The sequence below is a fragment of the Pseudophryne corroboree genome, chromosome 2 (assembly GCF_028390025.1).
Source record: "Pseudophryne corroboree isolate aPseCor3 chromosome 2, aPseCor3.hap2, whole genome shotgun sequence".
NCBI classification, from domain to species: Eukaryota; Metazoa; Chordata; class Amphibia; order Anura; family Myobatrachidae; genus Pseudophryne; species Pseudophryne corroboree.
The window spans coordinates 801,357,820-801,383,017 of NC_086445.1; the positions used below are offsets into that span (position 1 = coordinate 801,357,820).

The 25,198-nt window shown below is 46.1% G+C and overlaps 6 non-coding genes and 1 pseudogene across 6 annotated transcripts; all 7 read right to left on the reverse strand.

The window, feature by feature from the left end:
• Positions 1-9,170: 9,170 nt before the first annotated feature.
• On the reverse strand, positions 9,171-9,383 carry LOC135053377 (small nucleolar RNA U3). Its single transcript, XR_010242736.1, has one exon. It is a non-coding gene; the product is annotated as a small nucleolar RNA U3 (small nucleolar RNA).
• Positions 9,384-10,037: 654 nt separating this feature from the next.
• LOC135053481 (small nucleolar RNA U3) lies at positions 10,038-10,250 on the reverse strand. Its single transcript, XR_010242826.1, has one exon. It is a non-coding gene; the product is annotated as a small nucleolar RNA U3 (small nucleolar RNA).
• A 654-nt stretch (positions 10,251-10,904) lies between these two features.
• On the reverse strand, positions 10,905-11,117 carry LOC135053424 (small nucleolar RNA U3). Its single transcript, XR_010242777.1, has one exon. It is a non-coding gene; the product is annotated as a small nucleolar RNA U3 (small nucleolar RNA).
• A 653-nt stretch (positions 11,118-11,770) lies between these two features.
• Positions 11,771-11,983, reverse strand: LOC135053518 (small nucleolar RNA U3). The gene has a single exon (XR_010242857.1). It is a non-coding gene; the product is annotated as a small nucleolar RNA U3 (small nucleolar RNA).
• A 653-nt stretch (positions 11,984-12,636) lies between these two features.
• On the reverse strand, positions 12,637-12,821 carry LOC135054044 (small nucleolar RNA U3; annotated as a pseudogene).
• A 653-nt stretch (positions 12,822-13,474) lies between these two features.
• On the reverse strand, positions 13,475-13,687 carry LOC135053286 (small nucleolar RNA U3). Its single transcript, XR_010242656.1, has one exon. It is a non-coding gene; the product is annotated as a small nucleolar RNA U3 (small nucleolar RNA).
• A 653-nt stretch (positions 13,688-14,340) lies between these two features.
• LOC135053479 (small nucleolar RNA U3) lies at positions 14,341-14,553 on the reverse strand. The gene has a single exon (XR_010242824.1). It is a non-coding gene; the product is annotated as a small nucleolar RNA U3 (small nucleolar RNA).
• Positions 14,554-25,198: the final 10,645 nt, after the last annotated feature.

The window sequence follows — 25,198 nt, forward strand, 5'->3', positions numbered from 1 at the left end:
TGCTGTCCTGGAATTTGAAATAAACAGTGAACTTTTAGCAATTCAGAGCCTCAGTTTATTAATGCAAAAAATAAGATTTTACTTACCGATAAATCTATTTCTCGTAGTCCGTAGTGGATGCTGGGACTCCGTCAGGACCATGGGGATTAGCGGCTCCGCAGGAGACAGGGCACAAAAATAAAAGCTTTAGGACTAGGTGGTGTGCACTGGCTCCTCCCCCTATGACCCTCCTCCAAGCCTCAGTTAGGATACTGTGCCCGGACGAGCGTACACAATAAGGAAGGATTTTGAATCCCGGGTAAGACTCATACCAGCCACACCAATCACACCGTACAACCTGTGATCTGAACCCAGTTAACAGTATGACAAACGTAGGAGCCTCTGAACAGACGGCTCACAACAATAACAACCCGATTTTTTTGTAACAATAACTATGTACAAGTATTGCAGACAATCCGCACTTGGGATGGGCGCCCAGCATCCACTACGGACTACGAGAAATAGATTTATCGGTAAGTAAAATCTTATTTTCTCTGACGTCCTAGTGGATGCTGGGACTCCGTCAGGACCATGGGGATTATACCAAAGCTCCAAAACGGGCGGGAGAGTGCGGATGACTCTGCAGCACCGAATGAGAGAACTCCAGGTCCTCTTTAGCCAGGGTATCAAATTTGTAGAATTTTACAAACGTGTTCTCCCCCGACCACGTAGCTGCTCGGCAGAGTTGTAATGCCGAGACCCCTCGGGCAGCCGCCCAAGATGAGCCCACCTTCCTTGTGGAATGGGCCTTGATAGATTTAGGCTGTGGCAGGCCTGCCACAGAATGTGCAAGTTGAATTGTGCTACAAATCCAACGAGCAATCGTCTGCTTAGAAGCAGGAGCACCCAGCTTGTTGGGTGCATACAGTATAAACAGCGAGTCAGATTTTCTGACTCCAGCCGTCCTTGAAATATATATTTTCAATGCCCTGACAACGTCCAGCAACTTGGAATCCTCCAAATCGCTAGTAGCCGCAGGCACCACAATAGGCTGGTTCAGGTGAAACGCTGAAACCACCTTAGGCAGAAACTGAGGACGCGTCCGCAGTTCTGCCCTGTCCGAATGGAAAATCAGATATGGGCTTTTATACGATAAAGCCGCCAATTCTGACACTCTCCTGGCTGAAGCCAGGGCCAGTAGCATGGTTACTTTCCATGTAAGATATTTCAAATCCACCGATTTGAGTGGCTCAAACCAATGGGATTTGAGAAAATCCAAAACTACATTAAGATCCCACGGAGCCACTGGGGGCACAACCGGGGGCTGTATATGTAGTACTCCTTTTACAAAAGTCTGGACTTCAGGAACTGAAGCCAATTCTTTCTGGAAGAAAATCGACAGGGCCGAAATTTGAACCTTAATGGACCCTAATTTGAGGCCCATAGACAATCCTGTTTGCAGGAAATGTAGGAATCGACCCAGTTGAAATTCCTCCGTCGGGGCCTTCCTGGCCTCACACCACGCAACATATTTTCTCCAAATGCGGTGATAATGTTGTGCAGTCACCTCCTTCCTGGCTTTTACCAGGGTAGGGATGACCTCTTCCGGAATGCCTTTTTCCCTTAGAATTCGGCGTTCAACCGCCATGCCGTCAAACGCAGCCGCGGTAAGTCTTGGAATAGACACGGTCCCTGCTGAAGCAGGTCCCGTCTTAGAGGTAGAGGCCACGGATCTTCCGTGAGCATCTCCTGAAGTTCCGGGTACCAAGTTCTTCTTGGCCAATCCGGAGCCACGAGTATCGTTCTTACTCCCCTTTGCCGTATAATTCTCAGTACTTTTTGTATGAGAGGCAGAGGAGGAAACACATACACTGACTGGAACACCCACGGTGTTACCAGAGCGTCCACAGCTATTGCCTGAGGGTCTCTTGACCTGGCGCAATACCTGTCCAGTTTTTTGTTGAGGCGGGACGCCATCATATCCACCTTTGGTTTTTCCCAACGGTTCACAATCATGTGGAAGACTTCTGGATGAAGTCCCCACTCTCCCGGGTGTAGATCGTGTCTGCTGAGGAAGTCCGCTTCCCAGTTGTCCACTCCCGGAATGAACACTGCTGACAGTGCTATCACATGATCTTCCGCCCAGCGAAGAATCCTTGCAGCTTCTGCCATTGCCCTCCTGCTTCTTGTGCCGCCCTGTCTGTTTACGTGGGCGACTGCCGTGATGTTGTCCGACTGGATCAACACCGGCTGACCCTGAAGCAGGGGTTTTGCCAGGCTTAGAGCATTGTAAATCGCTCTTAGCTCCAGTATATTTATGTGAAGAGACATCTCCAGGCTTGACCACACTCCCTGGAAGTTTCTTCCCTGTGTGACCGCTCCCCAGCCTCTCAGACTGGCATCCGTGGTCACCAGGACCCAGTCCTGTATGCCGAATCTGCGGCCCTCTAACAGATGAGCACTCTGCAACCACCACAGAAGAGACACCCTTGTCCGTGGAGACAAAGTTATCCGCTGATGCATCTGCAGATGCGATCCGGACCATTTGTCCAGCAGATCCCACTGAAAAGTTCGTGCGTGGAATCTGCCGAATGGAATCGCTTCGTAAGAAGCCACCATTTTTCCAAGGACTCTTGTGCATTGATGCACAGACACTTTTCCTGGTTTTAGGAGGTTCCTGACAAGTTCGGATAACTCCCTGGCTTTCTCCTCCGGAAGAAACACCTTTTTCTGAACCGTGTCCAGAATCATTCCCAGGAACAGCAGACGTGTCGTCGGGGTCAATTGAGATTTTGGAAAATTCAGAATCCACCCGTGCTGTTGCAGCACTACTTGGGTTAGTGCTACTACGTCCTCCAGCTGTTCTCTGGACCTTGCCCTTATCAGGAGATCGTCCAAGTAAGGGATAATTAATACGCCTTTTCTTCGCAGAAGAAACATCATTTCGGCCATTACCTTGGTAAAGACCCGAGGTGCCGTGGACAATCCAAACGGCAGCGTCTGAAACTGATAATGACAGTTTTGCACCACGAACCTGAGGTACCCTTGATGTGAAGGGCAAATTGGGACATGCAGGTAAGCATCCTTGATGTCCAGGGACACCATAAAGTCCCCTTCTTCCAGATTCGCTATCACTGCTCTGAGTGACTCCATCTTGAACTTGAATTTTTGTATGTACAGGTTCAAAGATTTCAGATTTAGAATAGGTCTTACCGAGCCATCCGGCTTCGGTACCACAAATAGTGTGGAATAATACCCCTTTCCCTGTTGTAGGAGGGGTACCTTGACTATCACCTGCTGAGAATACAGCTTGTGAATGGCTTCCAATACCGTCGCCCTGTCTGAGGGAGACGTTGGCAGAGCAGACTTTAGGAACCGGCGAGGGGGAGACTTCTCGAATTCCAACCTGTAACCCTGAGATACTACCTGCAGGATCCAGGGGTCCACCTGTGAGTGAGCCCACTGTGCGCTGAAATTCTTGAGTCGACCCCCCACCGCCCCTGAGTCCACTTGTAAAGCCCCAACGTCATGCTGAGGGCTTTGCAGAAGCCGGGGAGGGCTTCTGCTCCTGGGAGGGAGCTGCTTGGTGCACTCTCTTACCCTTTCCTTTGCCTCGGGGCAGATATGACTGTCCTTTTGCCCGTTTGTTCTTATAGGAACGAAAGGACTGCGGCTGAAAAGACGGTGTCTTTTTCTGTTGGGAGGGGACCTGAGGTAAAAAGGTGGATTTCCCGGCTGTTGCCGTGGCCACCAAATCCGATAGACCGACCCCAAATAATTCCTCCCCTTTATACGGCAATACTTCCATATGCCGTTTGGAATCCGCATCACCTGACCACTGTCGCGTCCATAAACTTCTTCTGGCAGATATGGACATCGCACTTACTCTCGATGCCAGAGTGCAAATATCCCTCTGAGCATCTCGCATATAAAGAAAAGCATCCTTTAATTGCTCTATAGTCAATAAAATACTGTCCCTATCCAGGCTATCAATATTTTCAGTCAGGGAATCCGACCAAACCACCCCAGCACTGCACATCCATGCTGAGGCGATGGCTGGTCGCAGTATAACACCAGTATGAGTGTATATACTTTTCAGGGTAGTTTCCAGCCTCCTATCAGCTGGATCCTTGAGGGCGGCCGTTTCAGGAGACGGTAACGCCACTTGTTTTGATAAGCGTGTGAGTGCCTTATCCACCCTAGGGGGTGTTTCCCAGCGCGCCCTAACCTCTGGCGGGAAAGGATATAATGCCAATAACTTCTTTGAAATTAGCAGTTTTCTATCGGGGTTAACCCACGCTTCATCACACACTTCATTCAATTCCTCTGATTCAGGAAAAACTACAGGTAGTTTTTTCAGACCCCACATAATACCCCTTTTTGTGGTACTTGCAGTATCAGAGATATGCAAAGCCTCCTTCATTGCCGTGATCATATAACGTGTGGCCCTACTGGAAAATACGTTTGTTTCTTCACCGTCGACACTAGATTCGGTGTCCGTGTCTGGGTCTGTGTCGACCGACTGAGGTAAAGGGCGTTTTACAGCCCCTGATGGTGTCTGAGACGCCTGGACAGGTACTAACTGGTTTGCCGGCCGTCTCATGTCGTCAACTGATTTTTGTAACGTGCTGACATTATCACGTAATTCCATAAACAAAGCCATCCATTCCGGTGTCGACTCCCTAGGGGGTGACATCACCATTACCGGCAATTGCTCCGCCTCCACACCAACATCGTCCTCATACATGTCGACACACACGTACCGACACACAGCAGACACACAGGGAATGCTCTTATCGAAGACAGGACCCCACTAGCCCTTTGGGGAGACAGAGGGAGAGTTTGCCAGCACACACCCAAGCGCTATAAATATATAGGAACAACCCTACAGAAGTGTTGTTTCCTTTATAGCAGCTTAATATATCAATATCGCCAAAAAAGTGCCCCCCCTCTCTGTTTTTTTACCCTGTTTCTGTAGTGCAGTGCAGGGGAGAGTCCTGGGAGCCTTCCTCGCAGCGGAGCTGTGCAGGAAAATGGCGCTGTGTGCTGAGGAGATAGGCCCTGCCCCCTATTTCGGCGGGCTCTTCTCCCGGTGTTTGTGAGACCTGGCAGGGGTTAAATACATCCATATAGCCCCAGGGGCTATATGTGATGTATTTTTAGCCAGAACAAGGTATTATCATTGCTGCCCAGGGCGCCCCCCCCCAGCGCCCTGCACCCTCAGTGACCGCTGGTGTGAAGTGTGCTGACAACAATGGCGCACAGCTGCAGTGCTGTGCGCTACCTCATGAAGACTGAAAAGTCTTCTGCCGCCGGTTTCTGGACCTCTTCACTTTTCGGCATCTGCAAGGGGGTCGGCGGCGCGGCTCCGGGACCGGACTCCATGGCTGGGCCTGTGTTCGATCCCTCTGGAGCTAATGGTGTCCAGTAGCCTAAGAAGCCAATCCATCCTGCACGCAGGTGAGTTCACTTCTTCTCCCCTAAGTCCCTCGTTGCAGTGAGCCTGTTGCCAGCAGGACTCACTGAAAATAAAAAACCTAATAACTTTTTCTAAGCAGCTCTTTAGGAGAGCCACCTAGATTGCACCCTGCTCGGACGGGCACAAAAACCTAACTGAGGCTTGGAGGAGGGTCATAGGGGGAGGAGCCAGTGCACACCACCTAGTCCTAAAGCTTTTATTTTTGTGCCCTGTCTCCTGCGGAGCCGCTAATCCCCATGGTCCTGACGGAGTCCCAGCATCCACTAGGACGTCAGAGAAATTGGAGTTATTTGTTACTCAGAGCACAGAGGTGAATGAAGTCTAAAGTGACATTAAAGAATAAGTTAATTAAAACCTAATAGTGCTACAAGGTAACGGAACATATTATAAGACTTTGCAATGATAAAATAATTCCAACTAAATAGTATAAATATACTGTAAGTTAGACAAAACTGAATGCAATCACTTGGATGCTTTGTACAATCCATACACAATTACAGTATACAGTGTTGCAGAGGTGACTACTTTTTTTTTAAAAAACAATTTTCAAGATTGCATAACAAATGTAATACTAGGGTGAAGTACATGTTACAGATAAAATATAACAAATTAATTAATTTAAGCAGGTAGTCTAATTTTGATATTTCAAGCATTTGCAGAAAGGACGAGTACGATAGGTAAAGGGCCCTTTATGCAAATTCTATGCATTATTCGTTTGCGTACTGTCTTTTTTGATGTGTCGACATATGGCCTGTCGACCAATATTGGTCGACCTAATGACTGTTGACCTTCTTTTTGTCGACAATATGATCCATTCCAATTACATGCAACTGGCTTGTCCATTTCTTTCTATAATCACTGGCAGCACAGAAAATAAATGGTCTACATAATTATTACAGGTCTCCAATGTAAGTACGTTTTTCCAAAATGTATTGATGCCATCAATCATGTGCTCTTTTGTCCTTGGCTTACATTGAGAACGAATATAACTTTTCATTTGAGACCACACTAGCTCGATAGGATTCATGTCCGGTGATCTGTGAAAAGTCAATAAAGGGAGAGAATTTAAAAATGGAATATTTGGCATTTCATGCTTTACAGTGCGGGAGGTGTCCTCAGTCCATGATAGCAATAGGTGTGCCGGCAGGGCAGGGGTGTCGGCAGTGCAAAAGGTGTCCTCATTGCAGGAGTGCCGGCAGTGAGGGCGGTGTCCTCATTGCAGGAGTTCAGGGGTGCCAGCAGTGTGGGAGTGCCGGAAGTGTCGGCAGTGCAGGAGGTGTCCTTAGTGCAGGAATTCTGGCAGTATCCCCAGTGCAGGAGTGTCAGCAGTGCAGGCAGTGCCGGTGGTGTCCTCAGTGCAGGGGTGTCGGCAGTGTGGGAGTACTGGAGGTGTCCTTAGTGCAGGAGTTCAGGGGTGTCGGCAGTTTGGGAGTGCCAGAAGTGTCCTTGGTGCAGGGGTTCCAGCAGTGTTGGCAGTGTGGGAGGTGTCCTCAGTGCAAGAGTTCAAGGGTGCTGGCAGTGTCGGCAGTGTGCGAGTGTCTGAAGTGTCCTCGGTGCAGGGGTGCCAGCAGTGCGGGAGGTGTCCTCAGTCTAGGAGTGCTGGCAGTATCCCCAGTGCAGGTGTGCCGGCAGTGTCGACAGTGCGGGAGGTGTCCTTAGTGCAGGAATTCTGACAGTATCCCCAGTGCAGGAGTGTCAGCAGTGCAGGTGGTGTCCTCAGTGCAGGGGTGTCGGCAGTGTTGGCAGTGCGGGAGTACTGGAGGTGTCCTTAGTGCAAGAGTTCAGGGGTGTTGGCAGTTTGGGAGTGCCAGAAGTGTCCTCGGTGCAGGGGTTCCGGCAGTGTTGGCAGTGTGGGAGGTGTCCCCAGTGCAGGAGTTCAGGGGTGCTGGCAGTGTCGGCAGTGTGGGAGTGTCGGAAGTGTCCTCGGTGCAGGGGTGCCAGCAGTGCGAGAGGTGTCCTCAGTAGAAGTGCCGGCAGTGCGGGAGGTGTCCTCAGTCCATGAGTGCTAGCAATAGGTGTGCCGGCAGGGGTGTCGGCAGTGCAAAAGGTGTCTTCATTGCAGGAGTGCTGGCAGTGAGGGCGGTGTCCTCATTGCAGGAGTTCAGGGGTGCCAGCAGTGTGGGAGTGCCGGAAGTGTCCTCTGTGCAGGGGTGCCGGCAGTGTCGGCAGTGCAGGAGGTGTCCTCAGTGCAGGAATGCTAGCAGTATACAAAGTGCAGGAGTGTCGGCAGTGCGGGAAGTGCCGGCGGTGTCCTCAGTCAAGGGGTACCGGCAGTGTCGGCAGTGCGGGAGTACTGGAGGTGTCCTTAGTGCAGGAGTTCAAGGGTGTCGGCAGTGTGGGAGTGCCAGAAGTGTCCTTGGTGCGAGAGGTGTCTTCAGTGCAGGAGTGCTGGCAGTATCCCCAGCGCAGGTGTGCCAGAAGTGTCAGCAGTCAGGGGTGCAGGCAGTGTGGGAGTGCCGGAAGTGTCCTCGGTGCAAAAGTGCCGGCAGTGTCGGCAGTGCAGGGGGTGTCCTCAGCGCAGGAGTGCTGGCAGCATCCCCAGTGCAGGGGTGCCGGCAGTGTGGGCAGTGCCGGCGGTGTCCTCAGTGCAGGGGTGCCGGTGACTTACTTACCTGCTGCAATGTTTTCAGCCTGTTCGGTGCTGGCTCTGACGTCAAACACCCGTCCTGGACACGCCTGCGCTTCTCTCACTACACCCGCGTTTTCTTACACCCCCCCCCCCGCGCGAAAACGGCTGCAAACGGTGAGTTGATGCCCAGGTACCCCCTCCGCCTGTCAATCTTCGTGCGATCATTGCAGCGATCGCTTTTTTCGGTTCCAGCGTCGTTTCCCATCGATGGCCGTGCGTGCGCATAGCGGCCGTCGCACATGTGCAGTAGGGACCCGATTGCAGCTGTGCGAACGACAACACGCTGCGATTGGGTCATAATGACCCCCTAAGTCCAGAACTACTTAGAAACTGCACAACATTTTTTACCATAACAGGCCTGCACAAGTGATCAAAGCCTTGGTATGGGAAAAAAAACAACCCCCATAGGCGGAGGTTAGTTTGTCGCACGGGCTGAAAAAAGCATCTTCGTCTGATCAACTCGTAATGAGGCCCTTTATTTGGAAATATTTTATCATTGCAAAATCTTATAATATGTTCTTTTACTCTATAGCACTAAGGTTTTTATTAACTTATTATTTAATTTCACTTTAGATTTCATTCACCTCTGTGCTTTGAGCAACATACTGTATAGTAAGCAGGGACGTGCCCACCGCACGTCACTGATAGTAACATCCCCCAGCCAGGATAAAATCTGTAACCCCCAAGGAGTCTACTTCAAAGGCCTCTCACACTGAGATTTTCACACCTACACAATTAGCAATTAGACTTTAAAGCTGGCCATACTGATTACAGTGTCTATTTAACAGCAATGTTAGTGCAAAGTAATGTTACGTGATGCACTGGCCACCCAGTGGTGAAACTATCAATTGTCACGAATTGTCACGGCACAATATGACGGCACAAAAGCACAAGGAATATATGTCATGCCAAATTTACTACCATAGCTCTGTTTTCAGAAAGGTAATAGTGGACACATCTTTATATCATAAAAAACATTCTGATTCAGGAATGTTGAAACATCAATGCGTATTCTTCAAGGATATTAAACATTATACAAACTTAGTTTTAAATAACCATAGTTGATTTTAAAGTGTGTAATCAGCCACTCTGAATGAGCCCTCTTCTACCACTTATTTATTAAGAAGTAGGACAGTCATCAAAAGCTAACAACATCTGCATGAAACAGAGTTGCTAACTGCCTTCATGCTGAGAAGAGAGCTCTTAATCTCATCATGGTGGTTGGCGAGTTTGCTCACCTTCAAGCACATTTCTCCCATCATTGCCTATAGAAATGATCCCTGAAAGTATAGTCTTAAATACATTTTGTTGATGGTTTAGATAGGCCATATGAATTCCTCTTTTAACTCATGGAGACATTTTTGGACCCATTCATAAAACTTGATATAGAAATTGTCAACCAATTTTCAGTTGCATAACATTCTCCACAAATTTCAGACTACAATTCATTCACTATCATATACTGAATGATTTTCTGTGAGAGTAGACACATTTTAAGATTGTATTAGGTAACATGTTATACTTTTTGTATATATAAACTTGTTTAAGCCAAAATATTAATCAGAACACTTAACAATGAAACCAATGCACTAATAGCATTGGTACTTCAAAATTTCTTATATTGCATATAGGAAATAAACTAGTGGCTTGCATTAATTGCTGATTTGCTAAAGAATTAAACAATTATTAAACAAATACACTGCAAACAAAAGGTTCTTTTAAGGAAAGCACACTTTACATTTTTCAAGTCCTCATTGACATGAACCACTTAAAGAAGGTTACAATTAAAATGTAAAATAATACTCTTAGACATTGCTTTTATTCCTATATCATAAAAAAAACATTCTGATTCAGGAATGTTGAAACATCAATGCGTATTCTTTCAAGGATATTAAACATTATACAAACTTAGTTTTAAATAACCATAGTTGATTTTAAAGTGTGTAATCAGCCACTCTGAATGAGCCCTATTCTACCACTTCTTTATTAAGAAGTAGGACAGTCATCAAAAGCTAACAACATCTGCATGAAACAGAGTTGCTAACTGCCTTCATGCTGAGAAGAGAGCTCTTAATCTCATCATGGTGGTTGGCGAGTTTTGACACTTTCAAGCACATTTCTCCCATCATTGCCTATAGAAATGATCCCTGAAAGTATAATCTTAGCTACATTTGGTTGATGGTTTAGATAGGCCATATAAATTCCTCTTTTAACTCATGGTGACATTTTAGGACCCATGCATAAAACTTGATATAGAAATTGTCAACCAATATTCAGTTGCATTACATTCTCCACAAATTTTCAGACTACAATTCATTCACTATCATATACTGAATGATTTTCTGTGAGAGTAGACACATTTTAAGATTGTATTAGGTAACATATTATAATTTTTGCATATATAAATTTGTTTAAACCAAAATATTAAACAGAACACTTAACAATGAAACCAATGCACTAATAGCATTGGTACTTCAAAATGTCTTATATTGCATATAGGAAATAAACTAGTGGCTTGCATTAATTGCTGATTTGCAAAAGAATTAAACAATTATTAAACAAATACACTGCAAACAAAAGGTTCTTTTAAGGAAAGCACACTTTACATTTTTCAAGTCCTCATTGACATGAACCACTTAAAGAAGGTTACAATTAAAATGTAAAATAATACTCTTAGACATTGCTTTTATTCCTATATCATAAAAAAACATTCTGATTCAGGAATGTTGAAACATCAATGCGTATTCTTTCAAGGATATTAAACATTATACAAACTTACTTTTAAATAACCATAGTTGATTTTAAAGTGTGTAATCAGCCACTCTGAACGAGCCCTCTTCTACCACTTCTTTATTAAGAAGTAGGACAGTCATCAAAAGCTAACAACATCTGCATGAAACAGAGTTACTAACTGCCTTCATGCTGAGAAGAGAGCTCTTAAACTCATCATGGTGGTTGATGAGTTTAGACACTTTCAAACACATTTCTCCCATCATTGCCTATAGAAATGATCCCTGGAAGTATAATCTTAATTACATTTTGTAGATGGTTTAGATTAGCCATATGAATTCCTCTTTTAACTCATGGTGACATTTTTGGACCCATTCATAAAACTTGATATAGAAATTGTCAACCAATTTTCAGTTACATAACATTATCCACAAATTTTCAGACTACAATTCATTCACTATCATATACTGAATGATTTTCTGTGAGAGTAGACACATTTTAAGATTGTATTAGGTAACATATTATAATTTTTGCATATATAAACTTGTTTAAGCCAAAATATTAAACAGAACACTTAACAATGAAACCAATGCACTAATAGCATTGGTACTTCAAAATTTCTTATATTGCATATAGGAAATAAACTAGTGGCTTGCATTAATTGCTGATTTGCTAAAGAATTAAACAATTATTAAACAAAGACACTGCAAACAAAATGTTCTTTTAAGGAAAGCACACTTTACATTTTTCAAGTCCTCATTGACATGAACCACTAAAAGAAGGTTACAATTAAAATGTAAAATAATACTCTTAGACATTGCTTTTATTCCTATATCATAAAAAACATTCTGATTCCGTAATGTTGAAACATCAATGCGTATTCTTTTAAGGATATTAAACATTATACAAACTTAGATTTAAATAACCATAGTTGATTTTAAAGTGTGTAATCAGCCACTCTGAATGAGCCCTCTTCTACCACTTCTTTATTAAGGAGTAGGACAGTCATCAAAAGCTAACAACATCTGCATGAAACAGAGTTGCTAACTGCCTTCATGCTGAGAAGAGAGCTCTTAAACTCATCACGGTGGTTGGCGAGTTTGGATACTTTCAAGCACATTTCTCCCATCATTGCCTATAGAAATGATCCCTGAAAGTATAGACTTAAATACATTTTGTTGATGGTTTAGATAGGCCATATGAATTCCTCTTTTAACTCATGGAGACATTTTTGGACCCATTCATAAAACTTGATATAGAAATTGTCAACCAATTTTCAGTTGCATAACATTCTCCACAAATTTTCAGACTACAATTCATTCACTATCATATACTGAATGATTTTCTGTGAGAGTAGACACATTTTAAGATTGTATTAGGTAACATATTATAATTTTTGCATATATAAATTTATTTAAACCAAAATATTAAACAGAACACTTAACAATGAAACCAATGCACTAATAGCATTGGTACTTCAAAATTTCTTATATTGCATATAGGAAATAAACTAGTGGCTTGCATTAATTGCTGATTTGCAAAAGAATTAAACAATTATTAAACAAATACACTGCAAACAAAAGGTTCTTTTAAGGAAAGCACACTTTACATTTTTCAAGTCCTCATTGACATGAACCACTTAAAGAAGGTTAAAATTAAAATGTAAAATAATACTCTTAGACATTGCTTTAATTGCTATATCATAAAAAACATTCTGATTCAGGAATGTTGAAACATCAATGCATATTCTTTCAAGGATATTAAACATTATACAAACTTAGTTTTAAATAACCATAGTTGATTTTAAAGTGTGTAATCAGTCACTCTGAATGAGCCCTCTTCTACCACTTCTTTATTAAGAAATAGGACAGTCATCAAAAGCTAACTGCCTTCATGCTGAGAAGAGAGCTCTTAAACTCATCATGGTGGTTGGCGAGTTTGGACACTTTCAAGCACATTTCTCCCATCATTGCCTATAGAAATGATCCCTGAAAGTATAGTCTTAAATACATTTTGTTGATGGTTTAGATAGGCCATATGAATTCCTCTTTTAACTCATGGTGACATTTTTGGACCCATTCATAAAACTTGATATAGAAATTGTCAACCAATTTTCAGTTACATAACATTATCCACAAATTTTCAGACTACAATTCATTCACTATCATATACTGAATGATTTTCTGTGAGAGTAGACACATTTTAAGATTGTATTAGGTAACATATTATAATTTTTGCATATATAAACTTGTTTAAGCCAAAATATTAAACAGAACACTTAACAATGAAACCAATGCACTAATAGCATTGGTACTTCAAAATTTCTTATATTGCATATAGGAAATAAACTAGTGGCTTGCATTAATTGCTGATTTGCTAAAGAATTAAACAATTATTAAACAAATACACTGCAAACAAAATGTTCTTTTAAGGAAAGCACACTTTACATTTTTCAAGTCCTCATTGACATGAACCACTAAAAGAAGGTTACAATTAAAATGTAAAATAATACTCTTAGACATTGCTTTTATTCCTATATCATAAAAAACATTCTGATTCAGGAATGTTGAAACATCAATGCGTATTCTTTTAAGGATATTAAACATTAGACAAACTTAGTTTTAAATAACCATAGTTGATTTTAAAGTGTGTAATCAGCCACTCTGAATGAGCCCTCTTCTACCACTTCTTTATTAAGAAGTAGGACAGTCATCAAAAGCTAACAACATCTGCATGAAACAGAGTTGCTAACTGCCTTCATGCTGAGAAGAGAGCTCTTAAACTCATCATGGTGGTTGATGAGTTTAGACACTTTCAAACACATTTCTCCCATCATTGCCTATAGAAATGATCCCTGGAAGTATAATCTTAATTACATTTTGTAGATGGTTTAGATTAGCCATATGAATTCCTCTTTTAACTCATGGTGACATTTTTGGACCCATTCATAAAACTTGATATAGAAATTGTCAACCAATTTTCAGTTACATAACATTATCCACAAATTTTCAGACTACAATTCATTCACTATCATATACTGAATGATTTTCGGTGAGAGTAGACACATTTTAAGATTGTATTAGGTAACATATTATAATTTTTGCGTATATAAACTTGTTTAAGCCAAAATATTAAACAGAACACTTAACAATGAAACCAATGCACTAATAGCATTGGTACTTCAAAATTTCTTATATTGCATATAGGAAATAAACTAGTGGCTTGCATTAATTGCTGATTTGCTAAAGAATTAAACAATTATTAAACAAATACACTGCAAACAAAATGTTCTTTTAAGGAAAGCACACTTTACATTTTTCAAGTCCTCATTGACATGAACCACTAAAAGAAGGTTACAATTAAAATGTAAAATAATACTCTTAGACATTGCTTTTATTCCTATATCATAAAAAACATTCTGATTCCGTAATGTTGAAACATCAATGCGTATTCTTTTAAGGATATTAAACATTACACAAACTTAGTTCTAAATAACCATAGTTGATTTTAAAGTGTGTAATCAGCCACTCTGAATGAGCCCTCTTCTACCACTTCTTTATTAAGGAGTAGGACAGTCATCAAAAGCAAACAACATCTGCATGAAACAGAGTTGCTAACTGCCTTCATGCTGAGAAGAGAGCTCTTAAACTCATCATGGTGGTTGGCGAGTTTGGACACTTTCAAGCACATTTCTCCCATCATTGCCTATAGAAATGATCCCTGAAAGTATAGACTTAAATACATTTTGTTGATGGTTTAGATAGGCCATATGAATTCCTCTTTTAACTCATGGAGACATTTTTGTCAGCAAAACAACCTAGCGTGCAATCAGGCCTGCATGACCCCCATGGTTTTGCCCATCTGCTAACAAAATTGCAGCTATGGGGGGGTCATTCCGAGTTGATCGTAGCCCTGCAAAATTTTGCAGGACTACGATCAGGAACAGAGGCATGTGGGGGATGCCCAGCACAGGGCCAGTCCGCCCTGCAGGTCAGTTACGCCCCCCCCCCTGCAGAAGTGCAAAAGTATTGCACAGCGGCGATGCTTTTGTACTTCAGGAGTAGCTCCCGGCCAGCGCAGCTTTAGCGTGCTGGCCGGGAGCTACTCATTACTACACGGCCCGCAGCGGCTGGTCAGCAGCAGCGATCGGGTCAGAATGACCCCCATGAGCCGTATGTGCAGGGCAATTTATCCATCATGCACACGGGAATATCAGCTGCAGCAGCTAATTGTGAAGTATTAATATTTTTCCAATACATCTCTCATACTAACTTCCAACATGTACCTGGCTCAATGTTGCCTATATGTTTAAAAAAATCTTTTTCCTTGTGATTGATAATGTGCTGATGAAGAGTTCATACAAACTCCACACAGAGATTCAATATAGAAATTATGATACTAACTAAAAGGCACTATTGATACTTGTCATTTTTTGCAATTGTTTGGTGGTTAAGGTGCGAGTAGAGAGAATTTTTGGTATTTCAATACCACATATATTTCACTGGGATCCGGTCTGAAGATCGACAGTGTCTGCCATACAAGTGGGTGCTGCGTCTGTCTGCCACAAATCGGTCCAGTGCTGAGGCTGTGTTGCCATAATAAATCACTGGGTGCTCTGTCTGCCATACAAGTAGGTGCTGTGCCTGTCTGCCACAAATCAGTCCAGTGCTTGGGCTGTGCTCCATAATAAGTCACTAGGTGCTCTGCCTGCCATACAAGTGGGTGAAGAAACATGAGACCCAGGGCCTGATCAGCCATAAGCCTGCAGCCGGAATGGCTGAGTCCTGGGGGGGCACCGGCACAATAGATGCTTAGGCTCTACCTACTACTGGAAGCTGCAGATTCCATGCAGACAGCATGGAAGACGGCCCTTATAGGAGACAGATGCCAGGGGTATTACTAGACCATTACCCAGCGCTACCCAGAATGAGCATGTAACCCCCTGGCTCTAAGCATATAACCCCTATGGCAAAAAGCATATGGAACCCCTGGCAATGAGCATGTAACCCCTGGCAACGAGCATGTGACCGGGTCAGACTTCCGGTCAGCAGAATCAAGGATGCCGGTGGCTTCTCCTCCCACCTCTAGCCACCAACAGCACCGTGGGCAGCAACATGGACATCCATATGTGCAGGGCAATTTATCCATCAGGCACACGGGAATATCAGCAGCGGCAGCTAATTGTGAAGTATTAATATATCTCCAATACATGTGGGAGTGCCAGTAGTGTCCTCGGTGCAGAGGTGTAGGTGGTGTAATCAGTGCAGGGGGGCTGGCAGTATCCCCAGTGCAGGAGTGTCAGTAGTGCGGGAGATGTCCTCCTTGCACTTGGTTGATGGTACCGTGGACACTTCTGGCACTCCCGCACTGAGGACACCTCAGCAGGAAGCGTCCTGCTATGCAAAACTATTCACTCCCGCTGACATCGCTGGGCAGGCGGAAAATCACTCAGTATGTATGCGCTGAGTGGTTTTCTGCCCAGCGATATCGGTGATCACACGGGCTCAGCAAGATCACTCAGCACACAGAGCTGCACCAGCGATGTGTGCTGAGCGATCTGTCACTGCCCGTGTTTGCAATAGAGAAAACATGGGTGATGACTAGATCTTTCAAGCATGCAGGGACGCACATCACTATCGCTATAGTCCATACACACATAGCGATTTGTGCTGTATTTCTAAGTGACTCAGCAAATCAATTAGAATAGCAGACCAAATCGCTATGTGTGTGTGATTGTATTCAGGTCGTTCTGATGTACAGTATTGCCAGCTTTAGAGTCCAGTTCTTAATTGTGTAGGTGTGAAAATCTCAGTGTGAGAGGCCTTTGAAGTAGATTCCTTGGGGAATAGAGATACAGCACAGTAACATGTATTCTGGGTGGGGGAAGAGCTGCTGTCCTGGAATTTGAAATAAACAGTGAACTTTTAGCAATTCAGAGCCTCAGTTTATTAATGCAAAAAATAAGATTTTACTTACCGATAAATCTATTTCTCGTAGTCCGTAGTGGATGCTGGGACTCCGTCAGGACCATGGGGATTAGCGGCTCCGCAGGAGACAGGGCACAAAAATAAAAGCTTTAGGACTAGGTGGTGTGCACTGGCTCCTCCCCCTATGACCCTCCTCCAAGCCTCAGTTAGGATACTGTGCCCGGACGAGCGTACACAATAAGGAAGGATTTTGAATCCCGGGTAAGACTCATACCAGCCACACCAATCACACCGTACAACCTGTGATCTGAACCCAGTTAACAGTATGACAAACGTAGGAGCCTCTGAACAGACGGCTCACAACAATAACAACCCGATTTTTTTGTAACAATAACTATGTACAAGTATTGCAGACAATCCGCACTTGGGATGGGCGCCCAGCATCCACTACGGACTACGAGAAATAGATTTATCGGTAAGTAAAATCTTATTTTCTCTGACGTCCTAGTGGATGCTGGGACTCCGTCAGGACCATGGGGATTATACCAAAGCTCCAAAACGGGCGGGAGAGTGCGGATGACTCTGCAGCACCGAATGAGAGAACTCCAGGTCCTCTTTAGCCAGGGTATCAAATTTGTAGAATTTTACAAACGTGTTCTCCCCCGACCACGTAGCTGCTCGGCAGAGTTGTAATGCCGAGACCCCTCGGGCAGCCGCCCAAGATGAGCCCACCTTCCTTGTGGAATGGGCCTTGATAGATTTAGGCTGTGGCAGGCCTGCCACAGAATGTGCAAGTTGAATTGTGCTACAAATCCAACGAGCAATCGTCTGCTTAGAAGCAGGAGCACCCAGCTTGTTGGGTGCATACAGTATAAACAGCGAGTCAGATTTTCTGACTCCAGCCGTCCTTGAAATATATATTTTCAATGCCCTGACAACGTCCAGCAACTTGGAATCCTCCAAATCGCTAGTAGCCGCAGGCACCACAATAGGCTGGTTCAGGTGAAACGCTGAAACCACCTTAGGCAGAAACTGAGGACGCGTCCGCAGTTCTGCCCTGTCCGAATGGAAAATCAGATATGGGCTTTTATACGATAAAGCCGCCAATTCTGACACTCTCCTGGCTGAAGCCAGGGCCAGTAGCATGGTTACTTTCCATGTAAGATATTTCAAATCCACCGATTTGAGTGGCTCAAACCAATGGGATTTGAGAAAATCCAAAACTACATTAAGATCCCACGGAGCCACTGGGGGCACAACCGGGGGCTGTATATGTAGTACTCCTTTTACAAAAGTCTGGACTTCAGGAACTGAAGCCAATTCTTTCTGGAAGAAAATCGACAGGGCCGAAATTTGAACCTTAATGGACCCTAATTTGAGGCCCATAGACAATCCTGTTTGCAGGAAATGTAGGAATCGACCCAGTTGAAATTCCTCCGTCGGGGCCTTCCTGGCCTCACACCACGCAACATATTTTCTCCAAATGCGGTGATAATGTTGTGCAGTCACCTCCTTCCTGGCTTTTACCAGGGTAGGGATGACCTCTTCCGGAATGCCTTTTTCCCTTAGAATTCGGCGTTCAACCGCCATGCCGTCAAACGCAGCCGCGGTAAGTCTTGGAATAGACACGGTCCCTGCTGAAGCAGGTCCCGTCTTAGAGGTAGAGGCCACGGATCTTCCGTGAGCATCTCCTGAAGTTCCGGGTACCAAGTTCTTCTTGGCCAATCCGGAGCCACGAGTATCGTTCTTACTCCCCTTTGCCGTATAATTCTCAGTACTTTTTGTATGAGAGGCAGAGGAGGAAACACATACACTGACTGGAACACCCACGGTGTTACCAGAGCGTCCACAGCTATTGCCTGAGGGTCTCTTGACCTGGCGCAATACCTGTCCAGTTTTTTGTTGAGGCGGGACGCCATCATATCCACCTTTGGTTTTTCCCAACGGTTCACAATCATGTGGAAGACTTCTGGATGAAGTCCCCACTCTCCCGGGTGTAGATCGTGTCTGCTGAGGAAGTCCGCTTCCCAGTTGTCCACTCCCGGAATGAACACTGCTGACAGTGCTATCACATGATCTTCCGCCCAGCGAAGAATCCTTGCAGCTTCTGCCATTGCCCTCCTGCTTCTTGTGCCGCCCTGTCTGTTTACGTGGGCGACTGCCGTGATGTTGTCCGACTGGATCAACACCGGCTGACCCTGAAGCAGGGGTTTTGCCAGGCTTAGAGCATTGTAAATCGCTCTTAGCTCCAGTATATTTATGTGAAGAGACATCTCCAGGCTTGACCACACTCCCTGGAAGTTTCTTCCCTGTGTGACCGCTCCCCAGCCTCTCAGACTGGCATCCGTGGTCACCAGGACCCAGTCCTGTATGCCGAATCTGCGGCCCTCTAACAGATGAGCACTCTGCAACCACCACAGAAGAGACACCCTTGTCCGTGGAGACAAAGTTATCCGCTGATGCATCTGCAGATGCGATCCGGACCATTTGTCCAGCAGATCCCACTGAAAAGTTCGTGCGTGGAATCTGCCGAATGGAATCGCTTCGTAAGAAGCCACCATTTTTCCAAGGACTCTTGTGCATTGATGCACAGACACTTTTCCTGGTTTTAGGAGGTTCCTGACAAGTTCGGATAACTCCCTGGCTTTCTCCTCCGGAAGAAACACCTTTTTCTGAACCGTGTCCAGAATCATTCCCAGGAACAGCAGACGTGTCGTCGGGGTCAATTGAGATTTTGGAAAATTCAGAATCCACCCGTGCTGTTGCAGCACTACTTGGGTTAGTGCTACTACGTCCTCCAGCTGTTCTCTGGACCTTGCCCTTATCAGGAGATCGTCCAAGTAAGGGATAATTAATACGCCTTTTCTTCGCAGAAGAAACATCATTTCGGCCATTACCTTGGTAAAGACCCGAGGTGCCGTGGACAATCCAAACGGCAGCGTCTGAAACTGATAATGACAGTTTTGCACCACGAACCTGAGGTACCCTTGATGTGAAGGGCAAATTGGGACATGCAGGTAAGCATCCTTGATGTCCAGGGACACCATAAAGTCCCCTTCTTCCAGATTCGCTATCACTGCTCTGAGTGACTCCATCTTGAACTTGAATTTTTGTATGTACAGGTTCAAAGATTTCAGATTTAGAATAGGTCTTACCGAGCCATCCGGCTTCGGTACCACAAATAGTGTGGAATAATACCCCTTTCCCTGTTGTAGGAGGGGTACCTTGACTATCACCTGCTGAGAATACAGCTTGTGAATGGCTTCCAATACCGTCGCCCTGTCTGAGGGAGACGTTGGCAGAGCAGACTTTAGGAACCGGCGAGGGGGAGACTTCTCGAATTCCAACCTGTAACCCTGAGATACTACCTGCAGGATCCAGGGGTCCACCTGTGAGTGAGCCCACTGTGCGCTGAAATTCTTGAGTCGACCCCCCACCGCCCCTGAGTCCACTTGTAAAGCCCCAACGTCATGCTGAGGGCTTTGCAGAAGCCGGGGAGGGCTTCTGCTCCTGGGAGGGAGCTGCTTGGTGCACTCTCTTACCCTTTCCTTTGCCTCGGGGCAGATATGACTGTCCTTTTGCCCGCTTGTTCTTATAGGAACGAAAGGACTGCGGCTGAAAAGACGGTGTCTTTTTCTGTTGGGAGGGGACCTGAGGTAAAAAGGTGGATTTCCCGGCTGTTGCCGTGGCCACCAAATCCGATAGACCGACCCCAAATAATTCCTCCCCTTTATACGGCAATACTTCCATATGCCGTTTGGAATCCGCATCACCTGACCACTGTCGCGTCCATAAACTTCTTCTGGCAGATATGGACATCGCACTTACTCTCGATGCCAGAGTGCAAATATCCCTCTGAGCATCTCGCATATAAAGAAAAGCATCCTTTAATTGCTCTATAGTCAATAAAATACTGTCCCTATCCAGGCTATCAATATTTTCAGTCAGGGAATCCGACCAAACCACCCCAGCACTGCACATCCATGCTGAGGCGATGGCTGGTCGCAGTATAACACCAGTATGAGTGTATATACTTTTCAGGGTAGTTTCCAGCCTCCTATCAGCTGGATCCTTGAGGGCGGCCGTTTCAGGAGACGGTAACGCCACTTGTTTTGATAAGCGTGTGAGTGCCTTATCCACCCTAGGGGGTGTTTCCCAGCGCGCCCTAACCTCTGGCGGGAAAGGATATAATGCCAATAACTTCTTTGAAATTAGCAGTTTTCTATCGGGGTTAACCCACGCTTCATCACACACTTCATTCAATTCCTCTGATTCAGGAAAAACTACAGGTAGTTTTTTCAGACCCCACATAATACCCCTTTTTGTGGTACTTGCAGTATCAGAGATATGCAAAGCCTCCTTCATTGCCGTGATCATATAACGTGTGGCCCTACTGGAAAATACGTTTGTTTCTTCACCGTCGACACTAGATTCGGTGTCCGTGTCTGGGTCTGTGTCGACCGACTGAGGTAAAGGGCGTTTTACAGCCCCTGATGGTGTCTGAGACGCCTGGACAGGTACTAACTGGTTTGCCGGCCGTCTCATGTCGTCAACTGATTTTTGTAACGTGCTGACATTATCACGTAATTCCATAAACAAAGCCATCCATTCCGGTGTCGACTCCCTAGGGGGTGACATCACCATTACCGGCAATTGCTCCGCCTCCACACCAACATCGTCCTCATACATGTCGACACACACGTACCGACACACAGCAGACACACAGGGAATGCTCTTATCGAAGACAGGACCCCACTAGCCCTTTGGGGAGACAGAGGGAGAGTTTGCCAGCACACACCCAAGCGCTATAAATATATAGGAACAACCCTACAGAAGTGTTGTTTCCTTTATAGCAGCTTAATATATCAATATCGCCAAAAAAGTGCCCCCCCTCTCTGTTTTTTTACCCTGTTTCTGTAGTGCAGTGCAGGGGAGAGTCCTGGGAGCCTTCCTCGCAGCGGAGCTGTGCAGGAAAATGGCGCTGTGTGCTGAGGAGATAGGCCCTGCCCCCTATTTCGGCGGGCTCTTCTCCCGGTGTTTGTGAGACCTGGCAGGGGTTAAATACATCCATATAGCCCCAGGGGCTATATGTGATGTATTTTTAGCCAGAACAAGGTATTATCATTGCTGCCCAGGGCGCCCCCCCCCAGCGCCCTGCACCCTCAGTGACCGCTGGTGTGAAGTGTGCTGACAACAATGGCGCACAGCTGCAGTGCTGTGCGCTACCTCATGAAGACTGAAAAGTCTTCTGCCGCCGGTTTCTGGACCTCTTCACTTTTCGGCATCTGCAAGGGGGTCGGCGGCGCGGCTCCGGGACCGGACTCCATGGCTGGGCCTGTGTTCGATCCCTCTGGAGCTAATGGTGTCCAGTAGCCTAAGAAGCCAATCCATCCTGCACGCAGGTGAGTTCACTTCTTCTCCCCTAAGTCCCTCGTTGCAGTGAGCCTGTTGCCAGCAGGACTCACTGAAAATAAAAAACCTAATAACTTTTTCTAAGCAGCTCTTTAGGAGAGCCACCTAGATTGCACCCTGCTCGGACGGGCACAAAAACCTAACTGAGGCTTGGAGGAGGGTCATAGGGGGAGGAGCCAGTGCACACCACCTAGTCCTAAAGCTTTTATTTTTGTGCCCTGTCTCCTGCGGAGCCGCTAATCCCCATGGTCCTGACGGAGTCCCAGCATCCACTAGGACGTCAGAGAAATTGGAGTTATTTGTTACTCAGAGCACAGAGGTGAATGAAGTCTAAAGTGACATTAAAGAATAAGTTAATTAAAACCTAATAGTGCTACAAGGTAACGGAACATATTATAAGACTTTGCAATGATAAAATAATTCCAACTAAATAGTATAAATATACTGTAAGTTAGACAAAACTGAATGCAATCACTTGGATGCTTTGTACAATCCATACACAATTACAGTATACAGTGTTGCAGAGGTGACTACTTTTTTTTTAAAAAACAATTTTCAAGATTGCATAACAAATGTAATACTAGGGTGAAGTACATGTTACAGATAAAATATAACAAATTAATTAATTTAAGCAGGTAGTCTAATTTTGATATTTCAAGCATTTGCAGAAAGGACGAGTACGATAGGTAAAGGGCCCTTTATGCAAATTCTATGCATTATTCGTTTGCGTACTGTCTTTTTTGATGTGTCGACATATGGCCTGTCGACCAATATTGGTCGACCTAATGACTGTTGACCTTCTTTTTGTCGACAATATGATCCATTCCAATTACATGCAACTGGCTTGTCCATTTCTTTCTATAATCACTGGCAGCACAGAAAATAAATGGTCTACATAATTATTACAGGTCTCCAATGTAAGTACGTTTTTCCAAAATGTATTGATGCCATCAATCAGTTGCTCTTTTGTCCTTGGCTTACATTGAGAACGAATATAACTTTTCATTTGAGACCACACTAGCTCGATAGGATTCATGTCCGGTGATCTGTGAAAAGTCAATAAAGGGAGAGAATTTAAAAATGGAATATTTGGCATTTCATGCTTTACAGTGCGGGAGGTGTCCTCAGTCCATGATAGCAATAGGTGTGCCGGCAGGGCAGGGGTGTCGGCAGTGCAAAAGGTGTCCTCATTGCAGGAGTGCCGGCAGTGAGGGCGGTGTCCTCATTGCAGGAGTTCAGGGGTGCCAGCAGTGTGGGAGTGCCGGAAGTGTCGGCAGTGCAGGAGGTGTCCTTAGTGCAGGAATTCTGGCAGTATCCCCAGTGCAGGAGTGTCAGCAGTGCAGGCAGTGCCGGTGGTGTCCTCAGTGCAGGGGTGTCGGCAGTGTGGGAGTACTGGAGGTGTCCTTAGTGCAGGAGTTCAGGGGTGTCGGCAGTTTGGGAGTGCCAGAAGTGTCCTTGGTGCAGGGGTTCCAGCAGTGTTGGCAGTGTGGGAGGTGTCCTCAGTGCAAGAGTTCAAGGGTGCTGGCAGTGTCGGCAGTGTGCGAGTGTCTGAAGTGTCCTCGGTGCAGGGGTGCCAGCAGTGCGGGAGGTGTCCTCAGTCTAGGAGTGCTGGCAGTATCCCCAGTGCAGGTGTGCCGGCAGTGTCGACAGTGCGGGAGGTGTCCTTAGTGCAGGAATTCTGACAGTATCCCCAGTGCAGGAGTGTCAGCAGTGCAGGTGGTGTCCTCAGTGCAGGGGTGTCGGCAGTGTTGGCAGTGCGGGAGTACTGGAGGTGTCCTTAGTGCAAGAGTTCAGGGGTGTTGGCAGTTTGGGAGTGCCAGAAGTGTCCTCGGTGCAGGGGTTCCGGCAGTGTTGGCAGTGTGGGAGGTGTCCCCAGTGCAGGAGTTCAGGGGTGCTGGCAGTGTCGGCAGTGTGGGAGTGTCGGAAGTGTCCTCGGTGCAGGGGTGCCAGCAGTGCGAGAGGTGTCCTCAGTAGAAGTGCCGGCAGTGCGGGAGGTGTCCTCAGTCCATGAGTGCTAGCAATAGGTGTGCCGGCAGGGGTGTCGGCAGTGCAAAAGGTGTCTTCATTGCAGGAGTGCTGGCAGTGAGGGCGGTGTCCTCATTGCAGGAGTTCAGGGGTGCCAGCAGTGTGGGAGTGCCGGAAGTGTCCTCTGTGCAGGGGTGCCGGCAGTGTCGGCAGTGCAGGAGGTGTCCTCAGTGCAGGAATGCTAGCAGTATACAAAGTGCAGGAGTGTCGGCAGTGCGGGAAGTGCCGGCGGTGTCCTCAGTCAAGGGGTACCGGCAGTGTCGGCAGTGCGGGAGTACTGGAGGTGTCCTTAGTGCAGGAGTTCAAGGGTGTCGGCAGTGTGGGAGTGCCAGAAGTGTCCTTGGTGCGAGAGGTGTCTTCAGTGCAGGAGTGCTGGCAGTATCCCCAGCGCAGGTGTGCCAGAAGTGTCAGCAGTCAGGGGTGCAGGCAGTGTGGGAGTGCCGGAAGTGTCCTCGGTGCAAAAGTGCCGGCAGTGTCGGCAGTGCAGGGGGTGTCCTCAGCGCAGGAGTGCTGGCAGCATCCCCAGTGCAGGGGTGCCGGCAGTGTGGGCAGTGCCGGCGGTGTCCTCAGTGCAGGGGTGCCGGTGACTTACTTACCTGCTGCAATGTTTTCAGCCTGTTCGGTGCTGGCTCTGACGTCAAACACCCGTCCTGGACACGCCTGCGCTTCTCTCACTACACCCGCGTTTTCTTACACCCCCCCCCCCCGCGCGAAAACGGCTGCAAACGGTGAGTTGATGCCCAGGTACCCCCTCCGCCTGTCAATCTTCGTGCGATCATTGCAGCGATCGCTTTTTTCGGTTCCAGCGTCGTTTCCCATCGATGGCCGTGCGTGCGCATAGCGGCCGTCGCACATGTGCAGTAGGGACCCGATTGCAGCTGTGCGAACGACAACACGCTGCGATTGGGTCATAATGACCCCCTAAGTCCAGAACTACTTAGAAACTGCACAACATTTTTTACCATAACAGGCCTGCACAAGTGATCAAAGCCTTGGTATGGGAAAAAAAACAACCCC